This window comes from Delphinus delphis, chromosome 20 (assembly GCF_949987515.2).
Source record: "Delphinus delphis chromosome 20, mDelDel1.2, whole genome shotgun sequence".
NCBI classification, from domain to species: domain Eukaryota; kingdom Metazoa; phylum Chordata; class Mammalia; order Artiodactyla; family Delphinidae; genus Delphinus; species Delphinus delphis.
The window spans coordinates 88,690-108,020 of record NC_082702.1 but is presented as its reverse complement, the minus strand read 5'-3'; the positions used below and the strand labels follow the sequence as shown (position 1 = coordinate 108,020).

The 19,331-nt window shown below is 42.9% G+C and overlaps 1 long non-coding RNA gene across 1 annotated transcript; it reads right to left on the bottom strand.

Moving 5' to 3' along the window:
* Positions 1-278: 278 nt before the first annotated feature.
* LOC132416928 (uncharacterized) lies at positions 279-11,780 on the bottom strand. The gene is made up of 3 exons (XR_009517741.1): positions 11,667-11,780; positions 10,418-10,515; positions 279-375 (listed from the first exon to the last, which is right to left on the bottom strand). It is a non-coding gene; the product is annotated as an uncharacterized lncRNA (long non-coding RNA).
* Between the last annotated feature and the right edge of the window lie 7,551 nt (positions 11,781-19,331).

Below are 19,331 nucleotides of genomic sequence, written 5' to 3'. Positions count from 1 at the left end.
AACTAAGCCTGTGTGTCACAACTACTGACCCTGTGCTCTAGAGCCCGCAAGCCACAACTATTGAGCCTGCATGACACAACTACTGAAGCCCATGCACCTACAGCCCATACTCCACAAGAAGAGAAACCACCACAAGGAGAAGCCCATGCACCACAATGATGAATAAGCCCCGCTCGACACAACTAGAGAAAGCCCTGTGCAGCAACGAAGACCTAACACAATGAAAAATAAATAAAATTCAATCTTTTGACTTATGAGATGACTTACTAACTTGGCTGCAGTTGGAGGCCTCAGCTCCTTGCCACATGGATCTCTGCTTAGGACTGCTTGAGTGTCCTCATGACATGGCAGCTGGTTTACCCCAGGATGAGTGATCTAGCAGAAAACAAATCAGAAGCTGCAATGTCTTTTATGACCCACCTTCGGAAGCTGCACGTTGTCATTTCTGCAATGTCTTAATAGTTAAACACTCAGCCCTTTTCAAGTGTGAGGGGCCACACAGGCGCATGAAGATTGGGAGATAATTAGGGGATGATTAGGGCCATCTTGGAGGCTGGCTACCAAAGTGGCTGACTAGCCGAAGACTGAATTCTGTTTTCTTCACTTCTGGAGAGAAAATGGTCTGTGAATCCCATTGGTGGTCTTTGAGGTGTACGAAAGTTACCTCTTGCTCTCACCTCCAGCCGTGTGGCTAAAGGGTCTTGGTGCTCGGGCCGGGTGTCAGGCCTTTGCCTCTGAGGTGAGAGAGCCAAGTTCAGGACATTGGTGTACCAGAGAACTCCGGTGCCATGAAATATCAAAAGGCGAAAGCTCTCCCAGAGATCTCCATCTCAATGCTAAAACCCAGCTCCCCTCAAAGACCAGCAAGCTCCTGTGGTGGACACCCTATGGCAAACAACTAGCAAGACAGGAACACAGCCCCACCTATTATCAGAGAGGCTGCCTAAAATCATAATAAGGTCACAGACACCCCAAAACACAAACGGATGAGGACCTGCCCACCAGAAAGACAAGATCCAGCCCAACCCACCAGAACACAGGCACTAGTTCCCTCCACCAGGAAGCCTACACAACCCCCTGAACCAAACATAGCCACTGGAGGCAGACACCAAAAACAATGGGACACTACGAACCAGAAGCCTGCAAAAAGGAGGCCCCAAACACAGTAAGTTAAGCAAAATGAGAAGACAGAGAAACACACAGCAGATGAAGGAGTAAGGTAAGAACCCACCATACCAAACAAATGAAGAGGAAATAGGCAGTCTACCTGAAAAGAATTCAGAGTAATGATAGTAAAGATGATCCCAAATCTGGGAACTGGAATGGAGAAGATAAAAGAAACGTTTAACAAGGACCTAGAACGAAAAAGTAAACATGATGAACAACACAATAAGTGGAATTAAAAATTTTCCAGAAGGAAACAATACCAGAATAACTGAGGCAGAAGAATGGATAAATGACCTGGAAGATAAAATAGTGGAAATAACTATCACAGAGCAGAATGAAGAAAAAAAATGGAAAGAATTGAGGACAATCTGAGACACCTCTGGGACAACATTAAACACAACAACATTCGAATTATAGGGGTCCCAGAAGAAGAAGAGAAAAAGAAAGGGACTGAGAAAGTATTTGAAGAGATTATAGTTGAAAACTTCCCTAATATGGGAAAGGAAAGAGTTAATCAAGTCCAGGAAACTCAGAGAGTCCCATACAGGATAAATCCAAGGGGAAATATGCCAAGACACATATTAATCATACTATCAAAAATTAAATACAAAGAAAAAATATTAAAAGCAGCAAGGGAAAAACAACAAATAACATACAAGTGAATCCCCATAAGGCTAACAGCTGATCTTTCAGCAGAAACTCTGCAAGCCAGAAGGGACTGGTGGGACATATTTAAAGAGATGAAAGGGAAAAACCTACAACCAGGATTACTCTACTAAGCAAGGATCTCATTCAGATTTGATGGAGAAATTAAAAACTTTACAGACAAGCAAAAGTTAAGAGAATTCAGCACCAACACACCAGTTATATAACAAATGCTAAAGGAACTTCTCTAGGCAGAAAACACAAGAGAAGGAAAATACCTACAATAACAAACCCAAAACAGTTAGGAAAATGATAATAGGAACATACATATCGATAATTACCTTAAATGTAAATGGATTAAATGCTCTTGACAGAAAGCTTTTGACAAAATTAAACACCCATTTATGATAAAACCCCTCCAGAAAGTAGGCATAGAGGGAACTTTCCTCAACACAATACAGGCCATATATGACAAACCCACAGCCAACATCGTTCTCAGCGGTGAAAACATGAAACGATTTCCACCAAGATCAGGAACAAGACAAGGTTGCCCACTCTCACCACTATTATTCAACACACTTTTGGAATTTTTAGCCACAGGAGTCAGAGAAAAAAAAAGAAATAAAAGGAATCCAAAATGGAAAAGAAGACGTTAAACTCTCACTGTATGCAGATGACATGATACTATACATAGAGAATCCAAAAGAGGCTATCAGAAAACTACTAGAGCTAATCAATGAATTTGGTAAGGTAGCAGGATACAACATTAATGCACAGATATCTCTTTCATTCCTATACACTAAAGAAGAAAAATTTGAAACAGAAATTACGGAAACACTCCCATTTACCACTGCAACAAAAAAAATAAAATACCTAGGAATAAACCTACGTAAGGAGACAAAAGACCTGTACTCAGAAAACTATAAGATACTGATGGAAGAAATCAAAGATGACACAAACAGCTGGAGAGATATACCATGTTCTTGGCTTGGAAGAATCAACATTGTGAAAACGACTATACTACCCAAAGCCATCTACAGATTCAATGCAATCCCTATCAAACAACCAATGGCATTTTTTCAGAGAAATAGAACAAAAAATTTCACAATTTGTATGGAAACACAAAAGACCCCGAATAGCCAAAGCAATCTTGAGGACGAAGAATGGAGCTGGAGGAATCAGGCTCTGTAACTTCAGACTGTACCACAAAGCTACAGCAATCAAAGAGAATAGTACTGGAGCAAAAGCAGACATAAAGATCACTGGAATAGAATAGAGATCCCAGAAATAAACCCACACACTTGTATTTAATTGATTTATGACAAAGCAGGCAATATGGAGAAAAAACTGTCTCTTCAATAAGTGGTACTGGGAAAAGGGTCAGCTACATGGAAAAGAATAAAATTACAACATTTTAGCACACCATATATAAAATAAGCTCAAAAGTGAATAAAGACCTAAATGTAAGACCAGAACCATAAAACCTCTAGAGGAAAATATAGAACATTCTTCTACATAAACGATAGCCATAGTTTTAGGTTCAGTCTACTAAGGCAAATGAAACAAAGCCAAAAATAAACAAATGGGACTTCACTAAACTTAAAAGATTTTGCATAGCAAAGGAAACCAAAGACAATATGAAAAGACAACGTGCTGAAAGAGCAAAAATATTTGCACATGATAAGAAGTTAACACAAAAAGAGGACCAATCAAGGGTTAATATCTAAAACATAGAAACAGCACATACAACTCAATGTCAAAAAAACACCCAAAATCTTTTTTAAAAAAGTGAGAAGACCTAAGTAGACATTTTCCAAGGAAAAAATACAGATAGCCAGAACACACAAAGATGCTAAACATAGCTAATTGGCAGTAAAATGCAAATCAAAACTGTGAGACATCACCTCACTCTTGTCAGAATGGCTGTCGTCAAAAAGATCACAAATGACAAAGGTTAGTGAGGATGTGGAGAAAGGGAAACTCTTGTACACTCTTGATGTGAATGTGAATTAGTGCAGCTACTGTGGAAAGCAGAATGGAGGTTCCACAAAAAACTAAAAATAGAACTCCCGTAATATCCATCAATCTCACTCTTGGGTGTATATCAGAAGAAAACAAAAACACTATTTCAAAAAAATAACTGCACCCCAAAGCTCAAAACAGTGTTATTTGCCATAGACAAGATATAGAGTCAAACTAAGTGTTTGTCAATAGGTTACTGGATAAAAAAAGATTTTTAATGATGACTTCAACAAAAAATGAAATTTTGCCATTTGCAAGAACATGGATGGACTTGGAGGGTATTATGCTTAGTAAAATAAGTCGCAGAGAAAACAAGCCTGGTATGATATCATTTACACGTGGCATCTAAACAACTGAATACAACAACAACAAAACAGACGCACAGATTAAAGAACAGACTAGTGGTTACCATCAGGGAGAGACAGGGTGCAGGAGCAAAATAGTGGTAGGAGATTCTGAGGGAGAATCCACTACGTATAAAATCAATAGTCTACAGTGACGTACTGTATAGCATGGGGAATAGAGCCACTCTTTTATAATAAGTATAAATGGAGAAGAAACTAAACATTTATGAATCACTACGTTGTACCTCTGAAACTGATATAATAATGTAAATTAACTATAGATCAATAAAATATAAAGTAAGAAACAATAAAGGGGAGACACAGATTATTAGACAGAAATCAATTAAATAAACACAAGTTTTGGAAATCAAGAAAATAAAAAACAATATGTAAGAAATAACATTGGCATTTAAAGTGTTCCATCTGTTCATTTAAAAGAAATCATTTAAGTGGTAAAAAATGTTACCCATTCTCACAATTTTGTATATCTAGAGTAAATTATTATCTACAAAAATATGTTACAAATATTCACTCAAAAAGAAAGAGAAAATTTGGTTAACCAATTTTAGTGTAGAAATTTAATATCAAAGACTCTATCTAAAATTGATCTGAATAAGTTCTGTCAACGTTGAATAAGTTCTGTTAGCCACTTCTAGTCTCTTCGTGATGTAAAATCTTTTAAAGCATAAAAATCAGCCTTTCTACGTTATTCCATTAGACATACATAGAAGTTAAAGAAATGAGAAGACAGAACAATCAACTAAGAAGGTGAGTTTACTGAGAAACAGTCGTTCGTTCTCCCTCCTCCTTTTCTTTTCCTCCTTTTCCAGGTCTCTTTCGGTTCCAATCAAGAGAAGTCTTGAGAGTTCTGAGACTATTTCTTTAAGGGCTTCAAATCGCCATACCTACATCCTCTGCCACAACTACACACACGGGAACAAAAATAAACCTCTGCTATCTACTCATGTAGGAGGGATTCGTGCAAAATAAACTCCTACATGGAGACCAACAGCTGAGTTTTCTACCTGTTCTTCATAATGTCCTTCCATTACAGTAAATCCCACACATTATGAGGCAGAAGGGGTTATGTGAGCTCTTCCTTGAAGTCAAAAAACTTGCATTCATTTCAAGTACCTGGTGATCACAGGGTACAGCCAGGGAAGATGCCATCCCCCTTGGGGGGGGGGGCGGTGAATGGGCTCCCGCAGCCATGCACCTCCTGATGTACAGATTCTGGAGAAACAAAGGGCGGTCACACCGCAGTCAGCCTGTCAGGCTGTCGGGCCACTGCGCAACCCCACCAGCCTGGAAGTGCCCCATTAGTTGCTGAAAGCAAAACTCTGTCCCCCCTGTGAAGCCAGGCAATTTGGGCCAGAGAGTCAGAGGAGACCGGTAATCAACTCCTCCTCTCTGCTCTCCTCCTCGGGGTTACAGCAACCCCATTTCCAAACCCAAATCTGACCCTGCAGTGCCAAACTGGGAGCGCAGGTGGGCTCTGCCGGTGCTTCGGCGCCCTCTGGAGGTTGTCTGCTCTAATGGCAACTCTCAGCCCTGCCTCCTCCTCCTTCCCTAGTCCTGGGGGCTGCCTGGCCTCCTGCAGCTGCTGACATGATTTCATTCTTATTTTTTCTCCAATTACAATGAAGTGTCCTACAGAGGTTTGGAATCTCTTGAAGAAGGAAGATCTTTTAGTCAATACACCTTAACCGTGAGAAGCTGGTTTCAAGAATGAACCTGATATACTGTATTTTTGTCCTGACGATTCCAAGGGGAGACGGCTCAAGTTTCCTAAATCATAAGAAAAACCAAGGTAAATAGGATATTCTGAGCCAGAGATGAAAAAGCAGTTTTTAGCTCTCACTCCTCATATCATACGATTGGATTTAAATCAATCAGCTGCCACCGGTTTTTAAATCACATGACCCAACTTTAAATCAATCAGCTGCTTACCTCTAACTCACGCGACTTGGCTTTGAATAGTTAGACATGTAGAGGTATAAAAATGATGTTCTGAACAATAAATGGAAAAAAAAATCTTAGAAAGCTTTTTTCTTTTCGAATGGATGATTCATTGCATACAGAGTAAAGGATTCTCTTCTGGATTTCTTGAACTGTAAACACATACAATGTCTCCGTTGGTGCGGTTGACTTAGTTTTTTTTGTTTGTTTTTTGGTGTTGTTGTTAACATCTTTATTGGAGTATAATTGATTTACCATGTTGTGTTAGCTTCTGCCGTATAACAAAGTGAATCCCCTATTCGTATACATATATCCCCATATCCCCACCCTCTTGCGTCTCCCTCCCACCCTCCCTATCCCACCCCTCTAGGTGGTCACAAAGCACCGAGCTGATCTCCCTGTGCTATGCAGCTGCTTCCCACTAGCTATCTATTTTACATTTGGTAGTGTATATAAGTCCATGCCACTCTCTCACTTTGCCCCAGCTTATCCTTTCACCTCCCCATGTCCTCAAGTCCATTCTCTATGTTTGCATCTTTATTCCTCAGCAGCGGCTCCTGCAAGGGGTGGATACTTCCTTTTATGCTCAGGGGATATCCCCTAGTTTAAATATGATTTGAGCTTTATCCTGTGAAACCATCAGAACTTCCCACCAGAGATAAATAAGGAGATTCTGGCCTTTATTACTATGCACAATGAACACGGGTGTCCTGGCTGTACTTGCCAACCCTCCTATTATACCCATCTAATTTTATCCACCTTCCACCCTGTGAGTACCTTTGACCAACCCTGAGCTCAGACCCCTGACTTATTAGAGTGACTTTTTCACTCTATCTTTAAAAATGGACAGGTAATAAAATGAATTTAACCTAGAAGCAGCAGCTCAGTAAGGGAAATAAAATCACCAGAAGTTATATAATCAGAGCCACAGCCATCCAGGGCTCTTGTCTCATCTGCTGGGTCATAAGAATGGGACCTTCCTAAATTTGAAGGGCATCCAATCAAATAAGTAAAGGCGTTGCTCACCTCTGGCTCTTGCAGGGATTGCTAGGCAGTCTACCCAGTGTATACTAACTGCAAAACACTGTCATAGTTTTGAAACACCTATGTTCCAGGAAAGCTTTTTGGGGTGCATGGGGAAGTTTTATTTATTTTTTTGACATGAAGCAAAAAATAAATCACCAAGTTCTTTGTGCACAGGACTTCTTAAGAGGGCAGTAGAAGGAAGGAATGGGCAGAAAAGACGATCTCCTCTGAAGTGAAGGTCGTTTTTCCAAAAGAGCAGAATTTAGTCTCAGTTTAAGGAGAACACTTTTAAATAGCTGGGACAGCTCCAAACTGCAGTTTAGGGAACGAGTGCTTCAAAAGAACAGTGCTTTAAAAGTCCTGGCAAGGCAGCAACAGGATGAAGAGTTGGTTTTGCATAGTTTTGAACACAGGAGTAAATAAACAGAGGCATCTCTGACTAAAAGGCCCTGAGACCCTATGACATCAATGGGTCAGTTGCAGGGGGCAGGGGGTGTGGGGAGCGATATTTCTCTCTCAACGTCTCCCAGGGCAGCCACCCCTCCGTACCCCACCCCCCTACTCCCTTCACCCTTCCTCCCTCCACTGTTGGGTCCCCAGGGACAGCAATTCTTAAGCTGGAGTGCTCAGGCACCATCTCTGCAGTCTGGGTTCTTCCTGGAGCCTGGCAAGTTCTGGGACAAGATGGCAGGTCTGCAAGGCCGCTGGGGTGCAGTCGGACCTGGAGGCCTGGAGGGGAACCGGAGCCCTGAAGCCCACCCACGTCCTTGAAGCTGAGGGAGGAACACATCCCCCTAACAGTACTTCTCAGGGTTCAGCGGGCTCCCCACCCGACGGTGATCCATAATCACTTGAGACAGCAAGGACTGCCTCTAACTGGCCCCCTCGATTCCGCCTTAAGGGTCCTCGCACATGTGTGAGAACGCAGGCCCCAGATCTCTTTAGTCAGCTGAGGCCAGTGCTGCCAGGGTCCCTCCAGTCCCATCCCCCAGCCCCTCCCTCTGGGACTGTATCTAATAGAAGAAAGAGCACAGAGGAATTGGCTGAATCAAGGGACCTGGGAGCCTGGGTATGAGTTTGAAGACCGAGAACCTAAGGCGCAATTACATATTACTGGAGACTCTTGTGGGGTGTGTGCGGGGAGGTTAGGAGGCAGAGAGGCTGAGTTGACCTGGTGAGTCCAGCCCCAGGACACCACACAGGCGCGTCCCCCTTTCCCTGCCATCAGACAAGGGGTGCCACAACTCCAGCCGGGACTCTGCACTTCCCCCTCCCTGATTCTTCTCCAGAAGAGCAGGTGGCCCCCCTCTGAGGGCAGCGGCAAGACAACGAACCAAGTCCCCCTGCACTAAGGCGCTACTGGAAGCTCTTCCTGAACAGCAGTGCTGGCTTGGAGCAAACCCGTGCACCACCAAAGTTGGTCTCGTCCTGCAGCTGAGGGACGCAGGGTTTAAGTCAGCTGCCCTGGCTTTAAATCAATCAGCCCCCCTTTAAATCAGGTGACCCGACTTAAATCACTGTCTGCCCCTCAAGCCTGCAACTTGAAAAGTTGGGAACTTCACTTTGATCCCAGCAGCTCACATAGCAAAATGCACACTGTAGTCACCCCCAAGTCTGGCTTAGAGGCAGGATATAAGGTAAGGGGATGGGCGTGCACACATGGTGATGAGGGTGTACTTCATGTACCAGAAGGGTCTAGGCACTCTGGGGTACAGCGAGCAGTGCACGGTACAGCAGCTCCCTGGCAAAGCTGGTGACGCATACGGAGAGCAGGCACACCCAGGTGTGCAGAGGGTCCAGGGCGGGAGCCGGGGCACAGCCAGCCGGGAGGGTGCGAAAGCAGAGGATCTGAGCCTTCTTGAGAAAGGCAGACACAGAGGATGGATGAGAAGCAAAGACCAGATGAAATATGGGTTTGAAAACACACCCTGCTCTTGAGATTGGGGTGGGGGGCACCCCAGACTTGAATCCTCTTACTCCCCACTTGCTAGTGCTTTGGCCGTTGCCCAGTTATTTAAAAAATGTGACTGATAATATGTAACATGTAGAATACTGCATTTGTAGTCGTTTTGCATGTTTATGTTTCTATAGTGGAATAACCTTTTCTACAAGAAAAATGTATATTTCCTGAAATAAATTAAAACCCCCTTTTAAAAAGTATTATATCGGACTTCCCTGGTGGCGCAGTGGTTAAGAATCTGCCTGCCAAAGCAGGGGACATGGGCTCGAGCCCAGGTTAGGGAAGATTCCAAAAACCATGGATCAGCTAAGCCCATGCGCCACAACTACTGAGCCTGAAGGCCACAGCTACTGAAGCCCACGTGCCTAGAGCCGGTGCTCCACAATAAGCGCAGCAAGAGAAGCCACCGCAATGAGAAGCCCGCGCACTGCAACAAAGAGCAACCCCCGCTCGCTGCAACTAGAGAAAGCCCATGTGCAGCAACAAAGATAAAACGCAGCCAAAAATAAATTATTTTTTTAAAAAAGTACTATATCCTTCTGTACATGTTCTCTGGGAAGAACAGAGGGAAGGAGTGGGAGAGTGAGAAAGACCAAAACTTAGTGCACATCCATGATGCAGGTGCTCTGCTGGCTCAGCTAGTTTTATCCCTACTTTTACAAAGGAGGAAATAAGCTCAGAGAGGTTTAGTAATTTTCGCAAAGCCAAACAGCTATTGAGTGGCAGAACCAGGATCTGAACCAAGTCTGTTACCTTCAAAGCCTAAGCCATCATCACAACAAAACTCAATTAATATTTACATTTATCGAAATACATTGCAACCTGGTGATTTCTTGGCACAATCCTGAATAAGAGTGAGAAAGAAAGAAACAGCATTGTTCATACAGTCAACCAAAATTTTTGGAGCAGCTGCTAGATGCCTGGCCCTGTTTGGCATTCAGCAGTGATCAACTTGGGCGAGGGATTTCACCTTGCTGGGCCTCTGTTTTCTCATCTGGAAAATGGGATGGGGTGTTTCTCATTTTGTGGGATTGTCCAGCCCTCACATTCTCTGATTCCATAAGAAGCATTTGTTTTCCTGTTTCTTTAAAATTCAATCAGGCCATGAGCTGTGATGAATGTCGTTGGCTGCTCCCCAAATCACTCTATTTCCACCCATTTCCTGTGATCAGGTCTTTCCCCCAACATGACTCACAATCAGTCAAGTCACAGAAGCTAAGGGGCACCCAGCAGAATTCCAGCTCTGGCTTCTCAGGAGCTCTGCAGTCTACCTGGCCAGGTAAACTTAACTCACCTGGGACAAGGTGGCCATCACTAGTTTCGCATCAACATGGTCTCAGGCACAAACCTCCTTGTTTTTCCACTCTGTCTTTAAGTTGCTTGTTGAAACAACTGCACAAATATGAAAAAGATATAAAATCAGTCATTCTCTGCCCCCAGTGCCTACGAATAAATGATTTTCTGCCACTTTAATGATAAAGAGAGAACATTTCAGCATTCTGCTGCCCTTATTATTTGTCATTTTTGTTGATATTTGTACTGAATACAACTTTCAATATTTTAACAATGGTACATTTATTTAGGTTGTTCCAGACCCAGCCTTTAGTGGTAAGGGTTTTGTTGTTATATTTCTATTATGTTTCCTTTAAAAATCATTATCCTGTTTAAATGGATTAAGTCAATTTTATAGGCATTTATCTTATGATATTGATGAAATGAATACATGGAGGGCAGTAGTACAAGTTGATTGGACTTGAGAACCTCTATTAGCACAGTTACGTGTAAATATTATCTATATGTAAACCAAAGTACATGCCGATTGAGATTCTCCGACTCTTTTTCACTGTCTGCCCCTCAAGCCTGTGAGAAATGGAGTATTTCTTGCCATCTCAGTAAACAAAGGCTGTCCCAGTCAGCAGCACTTGCAGCCCTCCCTCCAGTGTGAGCCGCGAGCCCTGAGGAGCTCAGGATATGCAAATACAGAATGCCGGCCCCAGGGAGCTGAGGTGCACATCAAAGGAAGGATATCAGTGAGCCCAGACTCTGGCATCTTCGCCTACGAAGAAAAGCGCTACATTCCTCACGTCGGGAGAGCTGGTTTTCCTTAGTTAACAATCACCTTTTATGTTCCCCATTACCTGCGCCAGTCCCCTGCCCTGTCCCCTCCCCCCGGTACTTTAGCTCAGGGAGGAAGGAGCGCAGAGGGGCTCGGCTGAATAAGGGGCCCGCGAGCCTCGGGAGGAGTTTTCAGCCGCTCTCCCCGCAGTCGGGAGGAGGGGCGCTGACGCTGCAGCCGGACCCTGCGCCTCCCTCCCGTTTCCCCCCAGGACGCTCTGGCCGACCCCCTCCCCACGCCCCACAGGCCCCACGAGCCAGGCCGAGGGCAGGGGCGAGAGGAGGGACTGAATTTCCCCGGGACCAGACGCTGGGGGCCGCCCTTTCTGCACAGCAGCGGCGGGTGGCAGCGAACCCCTGCCCCTCAGAAGCTGGTCTTGCTCTGCCGCCCGGGCACCGGACCAGGCGGAGGGTCGGCGCCCACCTACCCGGCCCGCCGTCCGCACGACTGTCGCGGCTTCGGCCGCCGGGGCCCCTCCAGAGCCGGCAGCCTCAGTGAGGCCGCCCTCCCCTCGGGCTCCGGGGCAGTTCCGTGACGGTGGAGGGAAGAGACCCCGAGCCGGGAGTTCCAGCTCCGCGGAAACGCGGGCTCCGTTCTGGGCGCAGGGGGTGGGACCGCTCTGCCCCGAGGCCTTCTGGGAGGGAGGGGGCGCCGGGGGAGGGAGCCGCCGGGAGCGCCTGGCCTTGTCGGGGCTCCTGGAGGGGCGGCCCGGCCTGGGGGCCCCGCCCACTGTGACCGCAGCCCAGGCCTTTTTCCTGTAAACCTACACAAAAAATTTAGAAAGAAACACCGTCTACAGTAAATATTCACAAATGATTGTTGCTGCTGTGCTTCCTATTCTATTACACGTGTAAAATCCATAAAACACTTTAAGTTCAAGGTTACCTATGAATTTTTACCTGTCCTTATTATGTCTCTGCTATTCCCAATTGTAGTTAATGACAAAGACTGTGGCATCACTAGTTAAAAATGAGCTTGTGAAAAAAATGGAATTCAAGCCCATCAGGACTACTGGATCAGAATCTGCACTTTTACGATCTCCCCAGTGTACTTTTGTACCCATGAATAGTTGAAAGGTTCATTTCTACCTCGACATGTATTTTATGTCTGAGAAATACACACATTTTATCCAGTTTGATATAAATAAAACACTCAAAATTGCATATGCCTGTGTTGAAACCATCATTTTATCATTTCTTTTCCAGATAAGTATAGTCTCTATAATGGTTTTGTGGATCACATGCCATACTCTTTTCTTGTAGTTAGAAATAAGGTAGAGAAAGTTACTTTGTTATATATATATATATATATATATATATATATATATATATATATATATATATATATATATATATATTAGTGGATAATTGAAGACACTCTTCTAAATTAAAACCACTTCTCTTAACTTGCTGTTTTCTCCTTGGGTCACATTATGAACACTTCCCGTGGCCACACGGTATGTGTACTTTTAATTTCAGGGACTGCTGACATTCCAGGATGTGCCCATAGATTTCTCTCAAGAGGACTGGGAATGCCTGGTCCAAGATCAGTGGGAATTGTACAGGGATGTGATGTTAGAGAAGTATAGGAACCTGCTCTCCTTGGGTGAGGATACCTTCCTTCCAGAATTCTTTATCGAACCACAGTGTTTAGAGTCCTTCATTTGTAGAATGTCTCCTGGAATCTTCTGCTTCCTACAATAGTGTTTCAGATTGCAACGTTTCAGGAAAGATTGGGAGTTTATCGGTATAGTTTATCTTATTCTTTAAAATTGCAGTCTCCCTTTTAGTATACTTTGTAACTGCTTGTGATGTGTCTATATGAACTGTGTACTATATGCTTCTTTTATAGTCCTTATAATATTTTATTGTCTTATTTTCTGTAACAATTTTCCAAGTATTATTTGGGCTTAAGGCATATTAAAAGGGAGACTGCAATTCTGGAACTTCCCTGGTGAGGCAGTGGTTAAGAATTCGCCTGCCAATGCAGGGGACACGGGTTTGATCCCCAGTCTGGGAAGATCCCACGTGCCACGGAGGAACTAAGCCAGGGGGCTACAACTACTGAGCCTGCACGCCACAACTACTGAAGCCGGGGTGCCTTGAGTCTGTGTGCCATTTATTTTTTGGAGAATAAAACCACCTCTGAGTGATTAAAATTTAGACCAGCTAGTCAAAAGGCTATATCACCTGTTCTTCTAAAACACTGATCAACGGAACAAGTTTTACTAGGGATAACAGTGTAATTGTATTCTAGAGTTCATATCAGCAATATGGTTTATGATCTTGATGCTGGATCACGACATTTCAATGGTATAACTGCTATTAACTGTCTGTTCAACGATTAAAGTCTCACGTGATCTGAGTACAGACTGGAGTCATCCTGCTTGGCTTCTGTCTATTGCAGATTTCTCCCAGTATGAAAGGACAAGAGCAATACGGCTTACTTTACAAAATGTCTTCAAACTAAATGATGATATAATCTACATTCAATTAATTTTTACATACCCTACTGTAGAACAGGGTTTGTTATGGTGGCAGAGCCCGGTAATTATGTAAAACAGAAACCTTTGTCTGCACAGGTTCAAGTCCTCTTCTTAAGAATATGTTTATAATCAACATTCTTTCACAAATTACCCGATTTAATTCACCATAGCATTCCTCATATTAACTAAATGGAAAATCCTAGGCTATATACAAATCCAGAAAGGGCCCCAAATCATCAGCCCCCATGGATTATTACAAACCATTGCTGAGGCATTCAAATTACATATTAAAGAGCCACTATTCCAGCAACATCATCAATTTATATATTATTGCCCCAATGCTAGCCTTAACCCTCGCTCCAACAACATGAATTCCTCTTCCCATATTTATCCACTAATTCATGTAAATGTAGGCATACTATTTCTATTAGCCATATCACACCCAGCCATTTATTCCATCCTCTGATCTGGATGAGTTTCAGATTCAAAATACTCACTCACTGGAGCCCTAGGGACAGTAGAACATACAATCTCATATGAAGTAATGTACCAGTTATTCTATTCTCAGTCTTACTGATAAATGGATCATTTGCACTTTCAACAGTAATTATTACACAAGAACACCTATGACTAATTTTCTCTTGACCGCTACCTTGAATTTGATTATCTCCGCAGTAGCAGAAATCCAATGAAACCCCACTTGATTTAACAGAAGTAATTGTCTTCAGTGCAGAAAAAGTAGCAGGCCCGCTCACCGCGCCCTTCCTAGAGAATATGTCAATTTCTTTATAATAAACATTCCCACAACGATCTATTTTTAGGAGCATTCGACAATCCCTAGGTGCCATACAGCCCAAGTCATCATTAAAACACATCTAACAATCTCCTTTCTATGAATTCGAGCATCCTACCCACAATGTTGATATGATCAATGTCTACATCTGTTATAAAAAGTTTTTTTACTACTAACATTAGCCTGATGTATATGAGAGTTTTCACTACCTGTCATCATACCAGGCAACCCACCACAAACTTAAGAAATATGTCTGACAAAAGAGTTACTTTGATAGAGTAAATCATAGAGGTTTCAATGCTCTTATTCCTGGAATTGAATTCTTCCTAAGAATTTTACATTCCCCATGCTACCACATTACACCACATGCTATATAGTAAGGTTCAGGCCCATACCCCCAAAATGTTGTCGTATATCCTTCCTGTACCAATAAACTCTCATTGTTTTTACTATCATTCTACTGACCATTTTCTCAGGAAATATAATTGTATAACAAGCTCACGCTGGTTAATGGTATCCCCATTCTAATAAAAAACATGAACCCATAAGCTACAGAAGCATCCAACAAATATTTCCTGAAACAATCCACCACATCAGTACTACTTATAATGGCTATTATCATTAATCTAATATACTCTGGTCAAGGAACACAGTGAATAACACAAATCTTTAAACCAGCAGCATCCACCCTCATGACAATCGCCCTTGTCACAAAAGTAGGGCTTTCCCCATTTCACTTCTGAGTGTCTGAAGTCACACAAGGCATCCCATAAACAGCAGGCCTGATGCTATCAGCCTGACAAAATTGCACCCCTATCAGTTTTATACCACATGTCACCATCCATCATGCTAAATATACTATTAATCATAGTGATATTATAAATCATAGCTGGAGGCTGAGGCAGACTTAGCCATACTAACCTGGAAAAAATTACACCCTCCTCATCAATTGCCCATATAGGATGAATGACAGCTATTATAAAGTACATTCCAATTATAACAATCCTAAACATACGAATTTATATCATAACAACACTCTCTTCTTCTTATTTATGCCCAGATCATGTACTACAAGAGTATCATTATCACACACATGAGATAAAACACCTCCCATCACAATCCTTCTCCTCACCATTATAGTATCATTAGGACATCACCCATCACTATCAGGGTTTTTACCCAAATGAATAATTATCCAAGAGATAACAAAAATGATAACAGCATTCTACCAACACTAATAGGCATCATAGCAGTCCTCAGCATATATTTCTACTTGCAGCTAACATACTCCACATCACTATGTTCCCTTCATTAAACAACACAAAAATAAAACAATTTGAACATACAAAGAAATAACCTTCCTATCATTACCAATCATAATATCCACACGATTACTACACATAACACCCATTCTATCAGTGCTGGACTACGAATTTAGGTCAGTTCAGACCAAGAGCTTTCATAACCCTAAACAAGTAAAATTTACTTAATTCCTAAAAGTAAGGATTGCAAGACTTCATCCTGCATCAATTGAATGCAAAGCAAACATTGTAATTCAGCCAAATCTTTAGGAGATTGGTGAGTTTTAACCCCAGGAAACTTTAGTTAACAGGCGAATCCTCTAGTCAACTGGCTTCAATCTGCTTCTCCTTCACTTGAGAAAGAAAAAAAAGAAAAAAAGCAGGAAAAATCTTTGGCAGAATTGAAGCTGCTTCTCTGAAATTACAGTTCAATTTGTTGATTCACCACAGGGTTTGCTCAATCTCAGTCCTTACATTTACAGTCTAAAGCTAGCTCAGTCATTTTACCTCTGTTCATACACTGCTGATTATTTTCAACAAATCACAAAGATATCGGCGTTTTATATTTACTATTTGGTGCTTGAGCTGGAGTACCAGGCAGCACCTTGAGTGTATTAATCCAGGCTGAGCTATGCTAACCCGGAGCGCTACTTGGAGATGCCCAAATCTTTAACGTAGTCATAACAGTCCCTGCACTTGTAATAATTTTCTTTATACTTGTACCCATTATATTGCAGGGTTTGAAAACTGACTTGGGCCACTAATAACTCAGACACCTGAGGTAGCATTTCCCCGAATAAATCATGTAAACTTTTGACTATTTCCCCCATCATTCTTACTCCTACTCATATCACCAATAGTAGAAGCTAGTTCTGGTACCAGTGGAACCGTGTATTCAGCTCTGGCCTGCAGTCTGGCCCACACAGGAGCCTCTGTCGACCTAACCATTTCCTCCTTACATTTAGCAGGTGTCTCTTCAATTCCTGGTGCTATTACTTTTATCACTATAGTCTTTCATACAAAACCAGCAGTCGTATCCCAATACCAAACACCATTATTTGTTTAATCTTCCCCAACTATAGCCGTATTACTATAATTACCAATGTCAGTCCGAGCAGCCAGAATTGCCATACTGTTAAGAGACAGAAATCTCAACACTACCTTCTTTGACCCTGCAGGAGGAGAGCGAATCCTATACCAACACCTGTTTGGATTCTTTGGTCACCCTGAAGACTGCGTTCATGGCCTACCAGGGCTTGCTATAAACTCACATATCATTACATACTATTTAGGATGAAAAGTGCCTTTCAGCGATTTGGGAATGTTATGAGTCATGTCCACTGGCTTTTTAGGATTTCTCTTGTGGGCCCATCCTATGTTTACCGTAAGGATAGCTGTCGACTCAGAAGCACACTTTGCATCAGCTACCGTAATTACTTCTATCCCTACAGGAGTAAAGGTATCTAGTTGATTAGCAACCCTTTCTTTAATTTTTCTATTTTGCTTTTGGCTGTGTTGGGTCTCGGTGGCCGCACGTGGGCTTTCTATGCTTGCGGTGAGCGGCAGCTACTCTTCGTTGTGGTGCACAGCCTTTTCATTGCAGTGGCTTCTCTTGCTGCAGAGCACGGGCTCTGGCACGTGGGCTCAGTAGCTGTGGCTCCCGGGCTCTAGCGCAGGCTCAGTAGTTGCGGCGCACGGGCTTTTTGCTCCGTGGCATGTGGAATCTTCCCGGACCGGGGATCGAACCCGTTTCCCCTGTATTGGCAGGCCAATTCTTTACCACCGCATCACCAGGGAAGTCCCTGATTAGCAGCTCTTCACGGAGGTAATATTATATGACCTCCCACTATATTATGAGTTTTAGGCTTTATTTTCCTTTATACAGTAGGTGGTTTGACAGGAATCATCTTAGCCAACTCATCCCCGGGCATTGTCCTGCAGGATACATACTATGTAGTAGCACACTTCCATGAGGTAGTGTCCATGGGAGAAGACTTCACTATTATAGGAGGCTTCCTACACTGATTCCCACTATTCTCAGGTTATACAGTTAACTCAGCAGTAGCAAAACTCACGTCACAGGTATATTTGTCGTAGTAAATATGACTTCCTGCAGCACTTTCTTGGCCTCTCAGGGATGTCACTACATTACTCTGAGGCACACAGAACATGAAATATTTTGTCTTTAGGCTCATTCATTTCAGTAGCAACAGTAATGCTAATAATCTTCATACTGTGAAAAACATTTGTGTCCAAACGAGAAGTCTCAGCACTGGAAACTGCTACTCCTAACCTAGAATGGTTGCACAGAGGCCCTCCACCATATCCTATGTTTGAAGATCCTACCGATGTAAACGTAAAATAAGGAAGGGCTCAAGTCCTTTTCAAGCAGTTTGAAGCCAACAGCATAACAATATGTCTTTCTCAAAAAATGAGATAAAAGTAAAAAGTGATGCAAATTTTTCAAAGTAAAATTATAGGTTAAAATAGTGTCTATCACGAAGGCATATCAATTTCACCTAGGATCTCAAGATACAGCATCACTGATTATGAAAGAACTTTTACATTTTCATCATCACAATAGTGATTTTTAAAATAAGTTCTCTAGTCCTCTATATTATTTCACTAATATTGACAACTAAACTCACTCATATATGTACAATAGATGCACAGGTAGAGAAAATGTGAACAATTTACCAGCCATTATTGTAATCTTAGCTGCTCTATCATCATTGGGAATCCTTTACATGATACATGAAAGCAATAACTCTTCCCAAACCATACAAACTATGGGTCAGTAATGATACTGAAGCTGCAAATACACAGATTATGAAGATTTAAATGTTGACTCCTCTGTAATCCCCACATCAGAGCTAAAACCAGGAGAATAATGACTAATAGAAGTCAACAACCTAGCAGTATAGAGATAGTCATTGAATATTAGTTTCATCTGAAAATGTTTTACACTCCTGAGCTGTTCCTTCTCAGGCCTAAAAAGAGCTGCTAACCCAGGATGGCTAAATTAAAGAACCCTAATACCGACAGGACCAGGCCGATGTTGTGGGCAATGATCAGTAGAGGTCGTTTTCCTGAGTTCAAAGACAGGACAGAGGGATATGGCTGAGATATGGGGTGAATCTGGAGCCCATGGGGATGCACTGTCCAAGCTCCAGGATAGGAATGGGGCCTCTGGGGTCCCAGGCCACCCACCATGCCCTCCCGAGCAGGATCTTGGCAACATCCCCTGTCAGTGATGAGGCAGCCCTAGCACTTGTCACGCCCCAGTGCTGTGTCCTATGTGGGCCCCATGCTCTTGGGACCACACCCACACTCTGCAGGTCCATGCTGCAGGGTCCTTCGTGCCTCAGGAGTAGAGACCACACAGCAAGCAGCTCGCTCCCCAACCAGCAGGAGTGGGGGAGGAGAGCAGGGGCACCAGGGGAATCTCACTCAGACAACAACACCCCAGGGGTGCCAGCGGGGCCAGTGATGATGCAGATGAGGCCCAGGCCA